Here is a 19355-nt window from a genome sequence, read left to right as displayed (position 1 = left end):
GAGCATACACAGCAGTTTCGTAGTGCGCTACGAAACTGCTGAAGGTGACCATTTAGCACTTTATAGATGCATTTCAGAGGTAAGGTCTGATAAATTTCAAGTTTTGATGTTGCTAGTAGACATATGAGGATAATAGATGAAGTTCTAGGTGGTAGTGATGCAGAAAGAATGGTTCAAACAAGTATTTCATAAATGATATAAAAGTTGCACTACGAAACTATTGTGTGTGCTCTTTTTTTTTTTTTAGTAGTCAACTTCCAAGGGGGTTCCTGAGAAATCGAAAACTCATTTTTGAAAAATGAAAGATTTTTTTCTTCCTACCATACTTAACTACAAAACCCTCTCTCAGTTTCTTTAAATTCATTATGAGGTGGGAGATATTGATGACCCAACTTGTGCTACAAAACTGCTGAAAGTGATTGAGAGAAAAACTCTGTTTTCTGGTTTTAGTAGTTCACTTCATGATTAGTTTCTGGACAAATGTAAAAGTATTTTAGAATTATGAAAGAAATTTATCTTCATAAAATATCCAGCTACAATAACCTCTCTCACTTTCCTCAAAAGTGTTACCAATTGAGAGAAACAAGGTTTTCTATGAAGCCATATTTTCAGAAATCAAAATTTTCCAGTTTTACACATGTTGTTCAAAGATAGTTTCTGGACAGTTAGGTCATGGATCAGCAGGGTTGGTAACAATGTTGGAGGCATCATAAAGGTCTAAGACATGGATTAGTAGCTTTCAAAGAATGTATTCAAGTCTTAGATAAGGTTTTTGAAACATGTTTTAGGAGTTTCACTCCTATTTATATTAGGACTCCTAAAAGACAGTTAGCTGTCAGCTTGTAATTAAGAGTTTGTTTAATGAGTAGATAGGTGTCAATTTTAGAAATTAGAATTCTCCTAAGGATGGATCATTGAATCCAAGGTTGTAAAGACTCTATATGAAGCATGAGGTTGAATTCCTCAAGGTGGGTATTTGATTAGCAAAAGAAAGTTCTGTTATTATAAGAAACTGTGGTTTTTCAAGTTTAATACAGAGATCAGTTTGGCTACTCAATATTCACAAGGGGTTTATGTGTTTGATGTTCTTATGGACTTTTTCAATTACTTATTTGCAGTGGTATGAGCTTGTGATACTTAGAATTCATTGGAAAATGCTCTAACTTCCTTCACATGCTTGTAAACTGTGTTGATTCACTGTGTTACTATTTTACTTATAAACCTAAACTCCAAGTGCCTTGACTTCCATGTTTTGCTGATCATGTTGTTTTGTTGAAGACTATATTGAATCCATAGCCCAATAGATGTTTTCTAATCTTTGATTCAACTAGTCAACCAGTTATACATTTTTCCATTTTTGTTCCTATAGTTAGCCATCTAATCATTAATAAAAAATCTTAAACCTATTGAGAGAGATCTCTCAAGTTGAGGAGGCTAAGCCTCAACCAAAAGATTGGTTTGAGAGAGTTACTCAGAGTATACTTCATCAGAAACCTATCAGGGTCATATTTTGTGATAACATGTTCATGACCCATTTCCAACATCGTTTACAGATGAAATGTTAAATAATGTTGGAGGGAAAGAGGTCTATTCCTTTATGGATAGGTTTTCTAGGTATCATTAGATCAAGATCACGCTAGAGGATAGGAGCAAAACGATCTTTGTGATGAAGTGGGGTTGTTTTCAGTATACTATGATGCCATTTGGACTCAAGAATGCACTTGCGATATTTTCTCGCGCAGTCATAGCAGCATTCAAAGAGTTCATTCATAAGTTTCTAAGTTTCTAAGAGTATACTTTGATGACTAGATGGTGTTTGGATTAGTGAAGTGCCATGTAGCAAGTCTGTGCCTGATGTTGGATACATGTCGCAGATACCAGATCACGCTGAATTTGAAAAAATGCATATTCTGTGTTCCTTTTGGGATCTTACGAGGTCATGTTGTGTGCAAGCAAGGATTAATGGTGGACCCCGCAAAGATTGTGGTAATTGTGAATTTGGAGGCCCCTAATAACATTAAGGAGCTTCATGTGACATTGGGACATATATGATACTAAAGAAAATTTATCAAAGCTTATGCTCAAATCACTACGCCCATGGAGAAACTGCTAAATAAGGATGCAACATTCTATTGGGACGAAGAATGCCAGCACAACTTAGATGTGTTGAAAGAAAAGATGGTCACTGTGGAGATCTTGGTATTCCCTGATTGGAAAATGGAGTTTCATGTACATGTGGATGCCTCTTGTATTGCGTTGGGTGTAGTGCTAATGCAGGCTAGTGAAGGAGAAATGGACCATCCTATAACCTTAGCGAGTAGGAAGTTATCAAAGGCTGAGAAAAATTATTCAATAATTGAGCGTGAAGGATTGGCCATGGTGTAAGAACTGCAAAAATTCAGAGGGTATTTTAAGATGTGCATAGAAGTTTTGTAGATGGTTTCTATTATTTTAGGAGTATGACTTTGAAGTCATTGTGAAGCTAGGGAGGTTAAATGCGGGACTTGACCATCTGTTGCAGATTGAAACATGAGAGGATCCTGATAATATGGAGGAAGGGTTTCCAGATGCACAGCTCTTTGCGGTGCGTGTAGCTGATGATCATTTTGTAGACATTATTCCCTTATTGAGTATGGGGATGGCACTGGAAGGCTACAAAAGCCAATGAAGAAGGAATTAGTAGTGCACATGACCTATTTTTGAGTCATTGTGGGACATTTATATAAGATGGGTGTAGATGAAATATTTCTTAGATATGTGCCAGAATTTGAGCGAGATAACATTCTTGCCGAAAATCATGGGGGTGCTATGTGAGGCCATTATGTAGGAAAAGTAACTGCGTAGAAGATTTTGCGCGCAGGCCTATGGTGGCCAACTTTGTACAAGGATTCCAAGGCGTATTGTAAGGCGTGTGATGCATGTCAAAGAACTGGCAAACCATCATGAAGAGATGACTTACCAATGCATCGTCAAGTATCTTTTCATCCCTTTGAGAAGTGGGTGTTTGATTTTGTTAGACCAATTCAGCCCATGGGAAAGAAAAAGGGTGCGTGTTATATTATCACTGCAACAAAATATCTAACCAAATGAGAAGAATCATAGCTGTTAAGGATTATGCAAGGGCTATGGCAAAAAATTTCTTTTTTTAGTACATCTTATCCAGATTTGGCTTCCTGAAAGTATTGATGAGTGACAAGGGTATGCACTTCTTGAACGAAACATTCAACGTGTTGAATAAAGAGTTCCAGGTTTACCATCAGAAGATTACGCCATACCACCCACAGGAAAACAAAACTGTTGAAGCTTTTAACAAGATTTTGGAGAACACGCTAACAAAGATCTGTAACGCACAATGAAACAACTGGTATGAGCACGTACTTGCAGTACTATGGGCTTACATGACTACCTATAAGAAGCTAACAGGGAAAACGCCATGCAGAGTAGTATATGGGCTAGAAGCCGTAATGCTGATGGAGTACATTGTGCGTAGTCTATGTATAGCAGCTCTAACGAGTATGGCGGATCGTGAGGCCTTGGATGAACGGCTCATGTAGTTGATGGAGCTCAAAGAAGATCAATTTTTTGTAGGATTCTATCAACAAGTATAGAGGGAACGCAAAAGAAATGGCATGATCACCACATCAAGCTTCGCACATTCAAGGAAAACAATCTTGTCCTATTATATGATAGTAAATTTACTAAATTTCCAGGTAAATTCCAGATGCATTGGTTAGGGCCATATATTGTCAAAAAAATTACAAATGGAGGCATAGTTCATCTCGTGAAGATGAATGGGGAATCCTTCTTGGGAATAGTGAATGGAAGCATGTTGAAGTTGTATATAGGGGATCCTACACAATGACTATATGGCAGTAGGATAGTCTTAGTGCTCCAGGCAATTGTAAGGGAGCGCGGGACTATAAAATACATCACCCAGCTTGGAGGAAAACACAAGGAGTAGGCTGCATGGAGAATGATGGAGACACAACCCATAAAGATACGTTCAGGAAGCTGCACTATGGGAGAAGGTACTCTATAGCACAGCAAGAAAATGATCATTGGAGTTACTGTTCATGACTTGACGGCCAGAAGACAGTTAAGTGGAGCGGGGTGGCGGAATTTAAGGCAAAAATATTTGAAGATCTGTTGCCAAAACAACATTTATTAGCAAAAATTTGGGGTAACTATAAGATTTGAATTCAAAACCCCCTATAAATTACACGTTCTGGTCCAATAGAGAACACTTTATGCTCTCACATTTGTTGTTGAATTTCGTTGTCTATCGCCTATGAGCCGATCGTTTTGGGAAGAATTCCTATCATGAAGAAACATTTCTCTTGAAGCTCGTGAGTCGTTTATGGAGAGAATGGTTGCCACCATCCCAGCTGAAGCCTTGACTTCAAAAGCAGCTATGTCTGACGCACCAGGACCAGAAGTGTCAAGTGTAGAGGCTATGCATGTGGTGCCCATGATGCCGAGGTCACTCAGGTCAAAACAGACCATGACAAAAGACAAACAACGTGCAGTGAAATAGAAGAAACCTAGAGAAAAGGATAAGAATAAAAATCTGGTGTCGGTGCGTGCATCCCCAAGGAAGCATACTCAAACATAGGCTAAGCAGAAGAGATATAAGCAGCTAGGAGGTGGAAGGATTCTAGGGAACAGAGGATACTGATGTTAAAGGGGTGAAGCCCATAACAAGGCTGCCTAAGAATATCCCTCCACGGAAGGAAAAATCAAAGGTCACGAAGGACCCAAATTCTGAGAAGTTTACAATATGCACGCCCCTACTACTTGAGCAGGTCCATTTTGAAGGCCCTCAGCTCACAAGGGTCCCATTGTTAAAAATGGAGGATTAGGACCTCGTAGACCATGCTAAGTTTCCACACTTGGCGATGGACAAATATATGTGAAGGGTCTATTATGAAGAAACAAGTGTTACAAGGCTGGAGATGGAGGAATGTGTTTGCAGTCTCGAGAAATCAGGGTTGCTCAATTTGTTGTGGGTATCGCATTATCACCACACCCACATTAATATGATATGTGTGTGCTAGTTCCTCACATTGGTGCTTGATGGATTTTTATGGCTAGGACAATCTATCCCCATCAAGGACATGGTAATTCATAGAATCACGCGGCTGCCTTACAAAGGCGCAAACCCGACCAAGGAGTTTGAGGGAAAGACGAGGGAAAAATATCTTGCAGATAGGATGAAGAGGGATTATGGCCTCCTCAAGAAGTCGTGAGGATATTCCATTATTTCCATAACAGACCAAGAAGTCCAAATCACTGCCTAGATTTTAGTAGGGAAGGTGATGAGAAAATGCTAAGCAGATGAAGTTTTGGTGCCAGTGGTTTCCCTTGTTGTGCAGTGTGCGAAAGGCATACAGTTTAATTGGGAAATATACCTCTGTTAGGAGTTCCTAGTGAACTTCCGTGAAGCATGAGATGAAACCAAGTCATTCCACTACGCTTGGTTATTGTTCTCAATTGTGCTTGTTGCATGGAAATTATCGAAGGATAGCCAATTTCCTCCACTCGGGGAAGGATTGCTAGAGGTAGCGCAATTCACTTCCTTATGGTCTACAAAGGATTTCGCATGGATTGTAGAGGCGAAGACATTTTGGGTTCTTATGGAAATGGATCTCTGTATGGGAATCAATCAGCATCCAAGGTTGTCCCCAACCTTGTTCACATAGTTGTCAGCCTACACGACATTTAAGGATGATTTCCACGGAGTCTATATCCAAGCGTGAAAGGATCAAGAAAAAAAATGGCACAATTTTCCCTATTTGGTGTCAGAAACAGATCTGCAGGAGGTTGTTGTGTCATGGCCTACAGGGTGGTGCACCCAATCAAAGGTAGATGTTGGCATGAGAATGGGCGTGGGAAGTTCTGCTACGCAGAAAAGAAAGGAGGAAGTTAAGTAAGCTGCACAGACCCTCACAGAACAATCCAAGAAGGAAGCTGTAGACAAGGCTCACAATGAGAAGGAACACGTTGCCACGGAGCAAGCAGACAAAGAACAATGTGATTCCCAGAAAGGTGATAAGTCAACTTCACCAGAAACATAGGAAGAAGTGCTTTCATGACAAGGCAATGGAGAAGATGAGGGGTAGAGTATTCCTTCCATTTTGAAAAGACGTGGCACGAAGCAGAAAGGAGGGACACATAAAAAGTAGAAATCTGATAAACACAAGTTGATCCTATGGTGTTGACCAAAACCAATCTTGATAGGATTGACGATAAAATTCGAGACACTGCCACAGAAGTGTTGCAGCAATTTGAGCAACAATACATGCAGACACTTGGGGGCATCCAGAAGAATCTATGTGAATTGCAGCTCTAGGCAACCAGAATATAGGAAGATGTCGGGAAGTGAGTAGCATGCAAGGCACTTTGGCACAGGGAAAAAGTACAGTTGCAGACATGGACTAGATGTAGGATGTGAGAATCTTCCCCTTGCCTCAAGGTTCAGTCCGCGCCAACACAGATGAACAACACGCACTGCTTCACAAAGTCACAAACATGGGACTAAACCTTGCCATGTTGTCACTTGAATCCTTAAATGCATTAATTCAAGGAGTCATGGAAGAACTGAGGATCAGAGAACAACGAGCACTCATTGTTGTTAGTGAGCTTAAAGTCAACAATCATCAACTATTCATTGAAAAGACACAGGATTTGAAGGAAAAGGAGGCTATGTAGGTGCATAGTTTACTTATGGAGTCAATAGTAGTGGAGGCATGCAAGACAATGCCTAAGATTCACATTGTGGAGGATGCACAGCCATAAGCCAAAATCAGAAAACTAGTAGGTGGTGTGCATGAGGCTATAGCAAAAGTTGGACGAGTCACTTTTGAGTTCAACATGAAGCTTGCAAAGCTGTAGTTAAAGTTTCAGCCCACAACTCCACCTAAGTTCCAAGAGAAGTGCAGATTTGCACTTAAGGAAGGCATTGCTACCTTGGATGCCATAGTCACTGACTGTGCGACACTGTTCAAGCGGGCTATGGAGCTAGTGACCACTCTGTAGGAGGACTTGAACCTGCAGACATTGAACACAAAGGTAAGGGAGTTGCAGCACCAATATGATGAGGTCAGGGTGACTCCGCACTCCTTAGCATGAGTGTAGTGCCTTGCCAAATTACAGGAAGGAAAACAACTACTAGCACAAGGGGAAGAAGCATAGAAGAAGGAGGCCTTGCTAAAGGCCAGGTTGTAGCCATGGTTGGAGGAGGCTTATCAAGTCACGAATACCATTCAAGATAATCTTAAAGGACTCTAGCAGACACAACAAATGATGAGGTTAGCAGTATAAGGAACAACCATTGTTCAATTGATCGAGGAGGTTCAACAAGCAACAACATAGAGCGTTGTTGAAGTTGTAGTAATTCAGGTGGAGCTGGGGGATCTTCACAGTAAGATCGCGATGCCAGCAGAGTGACTCAAGGGCGAGTCATGATATTTTTGTTGGGGGCCTATTGGGATGAGGTCCCTTGGGTTAGTTGGGGTTAAGTTAAACCAAGTTTTGATATAGTTTTGTAAATAATGTAAAGTCTCCGAGATTTGGGGATGCAGAGTGTGTAGATGAATAGGAGTCAAAGCGACTTAGCCCCTTGTTTTATGTAAATTTTTCAGTCAGTTTTGAGATTCACCCATGGTCTATAGACCATGGAATTGTATGAAAAATATATAAAAAGTGAGTCTTAGCAAAGAAAGATAGAGATAGACCAAAAAGAAGAGAGAAGAAGACGAAGAAAGATAGAGATTTGTTCTAGGACAGGAGGCTGGGCAGGAAGGCTCTACTTCCTGCACTTAGGTAGTGAAAGAAAGGCTCCACAACTGATTGCACGGAGGCCTAGGTATAATCTGTAGTTGAGTGCATGGACCCCTACAGCTATGTGCACATGGCAGTTTGAGTCTGTAACCTTGAATTTAAGATCAATAAAGACAATTTTTCCAAAGAATTCCTGAGTATTTTGTTTATCTATGTTAATGTTGTATATAGCTGATGAATGATTTCTTTTATGAGATATTGATTGAATGTTACGTGATTCTCTTGAATAAGTCTTGATAATTTATGAAATATATGTTTAACTACTTTAACGAAGACTTTGGTAATCTTTCTTATGTTTACTAATAACTTAAGTAAATCTGTGCAAACACTAATTTAGGACTGCTCTTTGATGCGCGTAAGTAGACAAATTGACTGATAGAGGTCTACAAGGACTAATCATAGACCTTCCTGAAGGTCTGAAGGTTATTTTAATAGAGTTGTAGCAACGTTCCCTAAGAGTTTATCAATTTGCATGAAGGGAGATCTAAGGCGCTGGAAGACATCACATTAGTCTCTGGATGCAAAAACCTGGTTCTTGCATCCCCCCATACTGCTTCGGGTGATACTGCATCCTGCGCTACATGGGTTTTTTCTAAAAGGGCCAATGGTGTAGGATTTTGTTGGTTGGCGTAGCTAACTCTGAACCTGGGTCAAGAACCCCTATGCCAACATTAAGTATAGAGTTAATTTCTCTTTCTGTCAGAGTAATTTAGATTTGGTTTCATTACAAGTTTTCTTTTAAGTAGGTGTGTGTGTGTGTGTGATTTAATTTCAAGCAAGTGTGATATTTTATTTTGAGCAAGTTTCTGTGTGATTTCATCTCAAGCAAAGGTGAATCAAGTGTCATGTTTATTTGAAGAAGAGTTTGATATTTCTTTTAAGCAAGATAAATAATTTTCATTTTATATTTACTTTCATAGTTGTTAAAGAAAACATGTGCATTTGAGTATCTCAAATTACATTAGGAATTGTTTGAGTGATAAGGACTCCTAGCACATATGTATGCACATACATTTCATCATTTTACTATCCCCGGTTGATAATTCATATATGTAATTTTGACACCAATAAAATTACCAAAAATTTGGCATTATTGTCGGGGAAGTGTACATAAGACTATTTTATTTTTCTTTTCATTAAAAAAATATACATATATAAATGATATGCATAGGGAAAGAGATTCTAGAGGTAGATTTGTAAGTAAGGTAGGAATTTAATTCCAACATCATCACTCACCCCACCACGACCTCGTAGTGCCACACCATCCACCCAAACTCATATTCCATAAATTACAGACAAAACTAGACTTTGTTATGAAACCAGATCACAAAAAGATAAAAGAGATAGATGAACGCCTTAGAAATAAGCCTCTTTGAGGTCGAAACCTCCTTTACATTACACAAATGAAAAATTCTTGGATGATACAAATGACAAGACCTCCTTTCTATATACAGGAGTCTAAGTGGTCATAATATAATCAGAGCCGACATAACAATAATAATTTAAGGGCACAATAATAACAATATGGGGACTACATGGGCACAACAATATAATAAGGGGGTTGTACTAATACAATAAGGGGTTACACTAGTAGTATAGGGACCTAACATGCCCCTCTCCTTCAAAAAGTGTTGTCCTCAACACTTGAGTAGTTCTTGATGCTTCTATATAAATTCTTGTCCTCCCATGTGGAATCTTCAGCAGGTAAGTTCTTCCACTTGATGAGATACTCTGAAATTGATCTATTTCGTATCTTTCAATTTCTCAGTTCTGTGACTACTTCAGGTTCCAATATGGTTTTTCCTTCCTTGTCAAGTGCTCACAATACTGCTTGAACGGGGATCTTCTGCAACTTTTAAATGAGTTCCCACTCCTTTGGACATATGGATATATGTAAGGCCTGATGTTTGGAGGAACACTTCGTGGAATCAAATGAATAGCATGATCATGATCACCAATAGGTGGGAGGCCTTTGGGAGTCTCAAATACCTTGGAATGATTGTCTAAAACATTTTGGAGATATGGAGAAATACATGATTTTGACGTGGGATCCTCTAGTGAACATAATTGTGTAATTACACCCCGTTGTTCTTTATTTAGAAGCTTTTTCATGGTGTTAGAGTTTATTATCTTTCTAGTTTTTCCTTTGATACCCCTCAATTCAACTTCCTTTCCTTCCCAAAAAAATTTCAAGAAACGTTTTTGAAAATTAAAAGCTATCATACCCAAAAATTGTAGCCATTGGACTCCTAGTAAAACATCAGCGCCACCCATTGCAATGGAAAGAATTGTGCTATTCAATACATATTCTCCCATGTATAGCTTGATACTATGGCGCTTTCCAGAGCAATTTATGGTTCCTCCACTTGAAACCATCACTTGACACTCTAGTGCTGGATATAGGAAGCAATTCAATTCCTTGGCTATCTTACAATCAATAAAATTATGGGTACTACCCAGATCAATCAACACTCTTACCTTTTTCTTCTTGATATGTCATTCTATCTTGATAGTTTGAGGAGTGGTAATTTCTTCCAATGCATTACAATATATGGTCGGATTGATTTCTTCAATTCTTGAACATTTTCTTCTTGATATGTCCTTCTATATTGATAGTTTGAGGAGTGGTAGTTCCATCCAATGCATTACAAGATATGGTCAGATTCATTTCTTCTTTCTCAATGTAATATTTCACTTCTTGAACCTTTTTCTTCTTGATATGTCCTTCTATCTTGAGAGTTTTAGGAGTGGTAATTCTTTCCAATGCTTTACAAGATATGGTTGGATTCATTTCTTCTTTCTCTGGGGTTGATTCCTGGTGTATATACTCTTCTTTTGATGTTTCTTGATCCTTTTCTTCCTCCTCTCCATAATCAATGTAAAATAATTTCTTCTCAGCACACTTATGACCTTTAATTTATTTGTTATCATAATTGTAACAAATCCCTTTTTCTCTTTTTTCTTTCAATTGTTGTGGTGTAACCCTTGTAGGTTGTGGAAGGCTAGTAGAAACAACACTTCCATCTTTATAGTTGTGAGGGGTAGACTTCCTTGTTGCCATAATTTTTCTTTCCACTTTGTAACAAAGCCTTTCTTCTCTTTTTTCTTCCAATTTTTGTGGTGTTGCTCTAAATAAGGTGTAGCTCTTTGTATCCTCATAATGTGTTATCATTTCCTCCGTGAAGATTAACCAAGTAACAAGTTGTTTACGAGAACAAAGCCCTTTATACCAAAAAAAATTGATCTGGTTCTAAATATGAAGATGCAATACATACCTTTTGTAATAGTGGTACACCATGTAGATCAAAATATTGCTCCATCTGCAGTATCCAATTTACTAGATCCTTTCCATCAAACTTCCTCATATCACCTTTTCTTGATTTTAGGAGCTCGATCTTGAAATGACTATAACTCTGTACTTTAAAATATCAAAGTTTTGAAATTGTTTCTTGCAGTATCCCTCTGAGTCCTCTTTCTAGCCCCAAAAGTATGATCAAGATTGGATTCTCCAATGAAGGGTTATGCCAAATCTCCCATGATGACCTGAGTATAGACTGGTTCAGTAGAGCGAAATTGTACGATGTACCGCGGGTCCCTGTTTCAACCTTAGGTTCTAAAAATGATACTTGAAAATCTATACTCTGTCCTCTTTCCGTAACTTCTTACAAAAATTCAATCTGACACTTAGAGTGAAAGTTATGACAATTTTCCCACAATCACCTGTTGGAATTTAATTCAGGGGTCTACAAAAACTCTAACTTCCTCAGATTATATCTCCTAAAATATATCGCGAAAAGATCTGAAATTTGGAGCCAAGGTTCAGACCGATTTCTTCTCAAATGGTTTTTTGTTTGAGCTTCTGAGACTTTGTAGCGAAAGAGTTATAGCAAAAATTCCATGATAACCTGTTTTAGATGAAATTCTGGAGCTTGCAAAAACCCTAACTTCCTCAGGTCATATCTCCGACAATATAGCACAACAAGATCTTAAATTCGAACTCGAGGTTCAGCGTGATTTCTTTTCAAATGGCTTTTTTCTTTTGGCTTCTAAAACATCACAAAAAAAGAGTTATAGTAAAAATTCTATGATGACCTATTTGGAGCAGTGAAACCCTAGAATCCAAAAGCTTTGATACCAAATGTTATGAAACTAGCTCACAAAAAGATAGAAATGATAAATGAACGCCTTAGAAATAATCCTCTTCAAGGGGGCAACCTCCTTTACATTACACGAATGAACAATTCTTGGATGATAAAAATGACAAGACCTCCTTTGTATATATAGGATTCTAAGGGTTCATAATATAATCAAGCCGACATAACAATAATAATGTAAGGGCACAATAATAAAAATAGTGGGCTTCTATGTGGCACAATAATAACAATATGGGGACTACATGGGGACAAAAATATAATAAATGGGTTGTACTAATACAATAAGGGGTTACACTAGTAGTATAGGGACCTAACAGACTTCTTGAGGTACTTAGAGCTAAAATCCAACCTAAAGATTCACCAACTTCCTATATTGAAGCTATAGTAGAAGAAGATCCTACATCCCCAAATGGAGTAATTTTTCTATCTTCAACTGGAGAACAACTTTTAAGAAAAGAACTATAAATCCCTAATGAAGAGGAAGAATAAGAAACTTATTTTAACATTCCATTGATAAAATAACCAAAGGAGCTAGAGGAGGAACTAGAAACTTCAATTTTGGAACCTTACATTAGTTCTAAGGAATCTACAATGACTAGAGAAGGGGAAGGAGAAGTACATAATGTGAATGGTGAAAAACCTAGGATTGGAGGTACAAGAGGAGGTGGAAGAGGTGAAGGAAGAGGAAGAGGAGGTGTTAGGGGAGATTCAAAACCTTTTATATTTCCTATCTTTGATGAAGATACCACAACCATAATGAAAAATATCTCACCCTCCATCCTTCCTAATTTTCATGGATTAAGAAATGAGGATCTTGAAACATATCTCTTTGAGTTTGAAGTGTTGTGTAGATCCTATGACTACTTGCTTGATACTCAAAATTTGAAATTGTTTCCAGCAACTCTTAAGGATGCAACATTAAAATGGTTTATGGGATTAGGAGTACATTCTATAAGAACATGGGAACAAATGAAAACTGCATTCTTAGAAAAATTTAAAGGATTACTGTATGCCTCATAATATTAAAGATGAAGTCTTTAAAATAATTCAAAAAGAAGATGAAAATCTTGAAGATTTCGTTGAAATATTTGCTTATAATGTAAAAAGGGCTAAAATGCATAATCTAGATGAAGAAACTTTAAAAGGTCTCTTACTAAATTCTATCAGAGATGAGTGGATAGATCTTATCAATTTTATGGGTAAAGGAGATATTTCTCAGTTATCATTTGGAGATATTTGTGAGCTATCCATATACATTTCAAGAGGAAAGGAAAGAACTAGGAAACATCCAATAGATCCTGTTATGTCTAAGATTAATATATCCGTAGTTGCAAAAGTAAGTAGGGCTGAAATAGAAAATTTGCTTGACAACTTTAAATCATATACTTTGGGGAGTCTTAGTGAACAAATAGATACTGTTCAGGTAAAAAACAAGAAAAGTCTAAAAATGTTGCATTATCTATATTTTGTCCAAAATGTAGAAAGAAGAATGCCTTGAAAGAATTCCCTCTTGACTTAAAATGTGTGGACACCTGTGTTATATGTGTAGAAAATCATGATACAAAGGAATGTCTTTCAAGACCAGGTCTTAAAGCTATCTATAAGGAGGAAGTATTGCCAAATCAAGTAGAACCTATTTGTTTTATTGCCAAGAGACATGGAAAAATCCACAATCGAATATGACCCAAGGTTTCAACACTCAAACATATGCACAACCATCACAAAGCAATTGGACTGCACCGATTCCTTGTAAATCTTGGCCTCAACCTTGGGAACAAGGATGGAAAAATCCTTATGGAAAGTACCTCAATATCCTCAATTTCAACAACCTTACCCCATTTTTCCACCACAATATTTTCCTCATCCTATTCAACCCTCTCAACCTCAAAATCCAAACCCACGACTTTCACTACCATTTCCACAAAAGACAAATCAATTTCCTGCTCATCGACTTCCAAATCCAAATAAAAAAAATTCACATCTTGTTTACAACATGGAAGGAAAAAATTTTCAAACTTACACTATAACTCTATTAGATCTAAACAATGTCCAACTTAGATCTAGTAGAGTATTAGAAAAGAAGCCACCATCTATCGTTATCAAGGAGTATGAAAAATATAACCTCTCCAAGAAATAGACATATTCTCATCAAGAGAAAATTTATAAAAAACAAACCACCCTTGTACATTATGAGGATAATCGAATAAATGCAGTTCCCATTATAGAACAACCTTCAGTTTCTATTCAAAATCCACCTTTTCCTGAAAGATTGAAAATTTACAAAGGAGTAGAAAAAGCAGACTGTGTTGCTTGATTATGATATGATAGTTGAACTGAAGAATGTTTGTACAAAAATTCCTTTGTTACAAGCTATAGAAGAAATACCAGTATTTGCAAATACAATGAGTTTGTTAAGTATTAAAAAACTAGGAAGAAAAACGAAAGAAGTTAAAAGAATCTAGTTAGTTGGAAAAATTGCAGATATCATGATGGGAAAGACAAGAGTTCAAGAATATCTCGATACAGGAAGTCCCATTGTGAAAACACATATTAATGGTGCTGAGATTCCAAATACATTGAATGCTTTAGGAGCAGACATAAATATCACGAGTAAACATACTATGAATCAATTGAAGCTTCCTAATCTTTGATACACACCTACATTATTACAATTAGTAGATAGATTTTTTATCAAACCTAAACGTGTGTTCCAAGATTTATTTGTATCCTTAGATTCTTTGGAATATCCCGTTGACTTCATGATCTTGACATCCAAGAATAATCTAGGAGGAAACTCATTGATTCTAGGAAGACCATGGTTAGCTACAACTAATGCTTTTATAAGTTGTATATCTAGTGATATGTTTATTTTTTATGGAAGTTTGGCAAAGAAGTTCACATTATATACTCCTGGAAAAAAACAATATAAGTAGAAAGTGAAGCATGGATAGATGATTATAATGAAAACTTTGATATATGACCAATTTTTGCTACTTCACAAATAGATGAGGAAGATCAAATTTTGAAATAAATGGAAAATAATGAATCTTCCTCATATTGTGAACAAAATAAAAGTTTTCAAGAACAATTTAATATTGAATATCTATCATCTCGTCAAATGTATTTACATTCTATGGAGAAATTTAGCAATTCTTTAATAGAAATTTTTCCAGGGAAAACTTTGAATGTTAATGATAATATGGAAGAATGTCAAAAGAAAGAATTAATAAAGATGTTACAAGAACATTCACCTTCTTATGCATGGGAATACTTTGATATGAAAGGAATTGATCCTAACACTTGTATTCATCGTATTTATATTGAAGAAAATTCTAGACCAATTGAGTAACCCCAGAGAGAATGAATCCAAATATAAGGGAAATTGTTAAAGAGGAATTGAAAAAATTGTTAAATGTGAATTTCATTTATCTAATATTAGATAGCTAATCGGTTTCACCATTGGTAAGTATTCAAAAAAATAATGGAAAATGGAGAGTATGAATTACCTATAGGGAATTGAATAAAGCTACTTTAAAATATCATTTTCCGCTTCCTTTTATAGATCAACCTGCATATGTTGGCAGGGAAAAAATATTTTTCATTTTTGGATGGTTTTAGTGGACATAACCAGATCCAAGTTGTTGTTGCACTAAAAATTGTCACCTTAACATTCTGTAATCTTTGTGAGTCCATTACCACTCATACTTTCCTCCTTTACAAGTCTTAAGCCTCAGTTCCTCATATCAAGCCTTGAAAACAAGAGAAAGCCCTCAAAAGTCTTTAAAACTTTCGTTCCGCACTTTCTCTTTCTCTTACCTACAGTCACACACCTAATGGTCAAGTCTCCTGGGAACCTAACCGCACTGTCTCTATGTTAAGGGTGCGGACCCCTGTAAAAGTTAAAAAGGCATGAGTACATTCTGAAAAACTCGCTTTCAGTCATTTCTAGAAGCTTCTGGAATAAATCTTGAGGTGGCAAGTTCACTCTTTTAAGGTTCATGCACTCCATACCTTAAGGAGCTAACCCCTTGATGTGAGGAGCTTATCCCTTTGAAGGAGGATTCTATCCCTTCATAGGTGGACCTGTAACCTCCTCCTCTGCACTATAAAATGAAGCATTGGGTTGGTTACTTGGGGGGTTGGAAGCTAAATATTTTTTAGGTGAAATGCTATTGGAACTTAGTCTTATTTAGTTGAGTTTTTATGAGGAAAGATTACATACCTCTAAGATCTCATTTGGAAGAGTGCAAGGCTTGTCAAAGTAAAGGAAATTCCTATTTCGGACCCTAGGAAGAGCTTGTTCAACATCAAGGCTGAAAAGGTTGTAAGGTTCTTCTACTTCAAAGTTAATGCAAATAAGGTTTTTTTTTCTCAATAAGTTGTTCATTAATGGTTTATTTTATGGATTACTTGATCACCATAATAGACATGATTTATGATATTTACTATGCAGGTGCTATTTAATGTTTTCTTGTTTGTGATTGCATGTCTTTAAATATAACTCTTTCGAACGATTGGAGGGTAACTCTTTCAAACGATTGAAGGATGACTACAAAGAACAAGCATTGGATCTAAGGTAGGATCTGAACACCTTTGTAGTATTTATTTATAAATCGCATATGTCTAGAGAAAGATAGGTTTGTTTGTCTGTTTGTTGCTAGACTATCTTCTGATACTAGGGAGATTGGCCTTGTCCGCAAGATCGATTTACCCGGACAACAAATTGGTGAATCCGCTGGGGATCGAACCCATCATACCCACTTTGAAAAAGGATTGACAAAAATTATAGGGTGAAGAGGAGCGGGTGGAGCGCGCATCTTACGATCAAAGATTTGACAATTGTGGCATTTTCGGACTACATAGATACAATCTTTGAATAAGGATGACCAGAAATAACCAGTGCGCAATATCTTTTGGGTTGTGGCATACCCAGACACATGACCGCCACATGCTCCAGAGTGACAGTCATTCAAAACCTTTCCAGCTTCTTCATGAGTTAAACAACATCAAAAAACAGAATCTGCTCCACGACCATAAAGTGTATCACTAATAATATTGTATTGTTAGGATTGGAAACGTATTTTCCGTCGCTGAGATCGTGAGATTTCAGGCTGAAAAGATTGGGTTTGGAGATAAACAATAATATCTCCATACCAAGGATAAAGAGTACTAATAAGAAACAAGGATTCATCCGTGATGGGCTCTTCCACCACAGTTTTAGTGTTAGTACACGAGAAATCACACATCAGTTTGGCAAAAACCAAAGATTTCTTTGCCTTGGATTTTTCAAATTCCAAGTCAAATTCCTGCACGATAACTATCCATTTGGAATACTTGACCCCTAGCAATTGTTTGGTCAAGATATACATCATAGGGTTACAGTCAGAAATTACCGTGGTTTTAAGTAATAAGATGTAGTGACAAAATATTTGGACAGCTTGAACAGCTACCAAGGCCAATTTCTCCACATGTGAATATTTAAGCTCAGTCGGTGATCCAGGTGGATGTTGGTGGCTACCCACCTATCCCATTTGGACCCCCACAACTGTCTTTTTTAGTTTCCTTAATTGTAGCACAACTTACTATTTTTAGCAGTTTTTCGGGTCCTGAACTTCTGGAGCCGTTTTGAGGCCCTAAATGATGTTTTTTGGGAAATACACCGCCAACGATTTTTTTGTGTAAAAATCATCTTTTCTGTCATAGTCCTCGGAGAGATCTTTCCAATGGGCTATCATGCACGTCAAACGGAGATAGTACAACCAATTCGCAACCCCGGGAAGTTGATGTACCAACTTACCCAAAAGCGGGGCCCACAATTTGGCGTTTCATCTTCTAGGGTTAGGTTTTGGAATGTGAAGGGTTTTCCATTGTTTCTCAACAATAAATAGGCCCTCGAGCCTTATTGTAACATAGTTTTTTGGAGAACAGTTCAGAGGCATGTAGCCGACACATCTCTTCTCAGAGATAAGCTACCATCGCCCTAGCTGGGTTATTTCCATTTCTATTTGTAAGCATATTTCAGTATTTTACTGTAATGAAATGAAGTATTATTTCTGCTGCATATTTGTCTTTATGGTTATCTCTGTATTTTATTGTGTTCCTGTTTAAATTTGGATCAGTGGTATCAGAGCGGTCTGCTTTTTCTCTGTTTTTCTTTGCATGTCCCCAACGAGGTCGGGATATAAGGAGTTAGGTCTGGAACTGGTCGAACCTTTGCAAGACCAGCCTCACAAATCTCGACGACCTCCCATGGCGGATGAGAAGAAAAACGAGGGGGCAGGAGATCCTATCAAAATCTTGCTCGAAGAAGCCCTCGAGCGACAAAGGAACGCGATGATGGATAGCTTTGCCCAAATCCTTCAGCGGCTACCTAGAGGCGACGCATCAGCTTCCAACAGCTACTCTGGAAATGCCACACCGTTTAAGGTACAAGTTAATTTTGAAATCCACATCTTTGAGGGTCAAATAGACGCAGATGCTGTAGATAAATGGTTAAATCTGCTCGATGGGTATTTTTCTGTTCATGAATTTTCAAGTCGGGAAAAGATTGTTTTCACTCTTCTCAAAGAAGCCCCCCACGTCAAGGACTGGTGGGAAACCTACTGCAAACAGAAGGATGAAAGTACAGGCTCACTGTTTTCAGCCGCACCCACTTGGAATGACTTCCGGGATGCCATCAAGGAGCAGTACTACCCTATCAAAAGCTATGAGGACAAATACATCAAATGGACCACACTACAGCAGGGACGAGACCAAGATGTGCCGAAGTTCACAAACATTTTTCATACCCTTTGCACACAATTGGATATCAAAGATTCTGAGCTGCATCTGGTACTCAAATACCGCGGCTGCCTACACAGATACATCCAGGAAGAGATGGAGTTCTTGAACATATCCTCAGTCGGCACAGCGTACCGATATGCTGTCAAAATCGAGCAAAAGTTCAAACAGAAGAAGCGAGACTTTGGATCTGCAAATCCAAAGCCCAAAGGACAAAGCCAAGGCGGGGCGACCCAAGACAACCCGTCAAAGCCGCAAGAAAAGAACAACACCATGAAGCCGAAGAAGGACACAGGAAAGTGGTATGAGTTCCACAAGAGTCCCACTCATAACACAAGTGAGTGTCGGACCAAGCAGTCGCTAGTGGCCGAGTTGAAGGCTTCTGAATCAGATGCATGTTCCGACTCTGAGTCAGAACTCAACAAGGGGAATGACAAAGGGAAGCAGATCACTGATGCGGATCCTAGCGCCACTGTTGCTACTGCCAAGATCCAGAAAAATGAGCCCGAAGATCCAGAGGAGGGGGAACGTCTTTTCCACTCACATATGTGGGTGAAGGGTTCGCCACTGCAATTCATTGTC

Source organism: Pinus tabuliformis, chromosome 8, assembly GCF_031772625.1.
Source record: "Pinus tabuliformis cultivar Carrire ecotype Pingquan chromosome 8, CPIR1, whole genome shotgun sequence".
Classification (NCBI taxonomy): Eukaryota; Viridiplantae; Streptophyta; class Pinopsida; order Pinales; family Pinaceae; genus Pinus; species Pinus tabuliformis.
Note: the sequence above shows the minus strand (reverse complement) of the source record.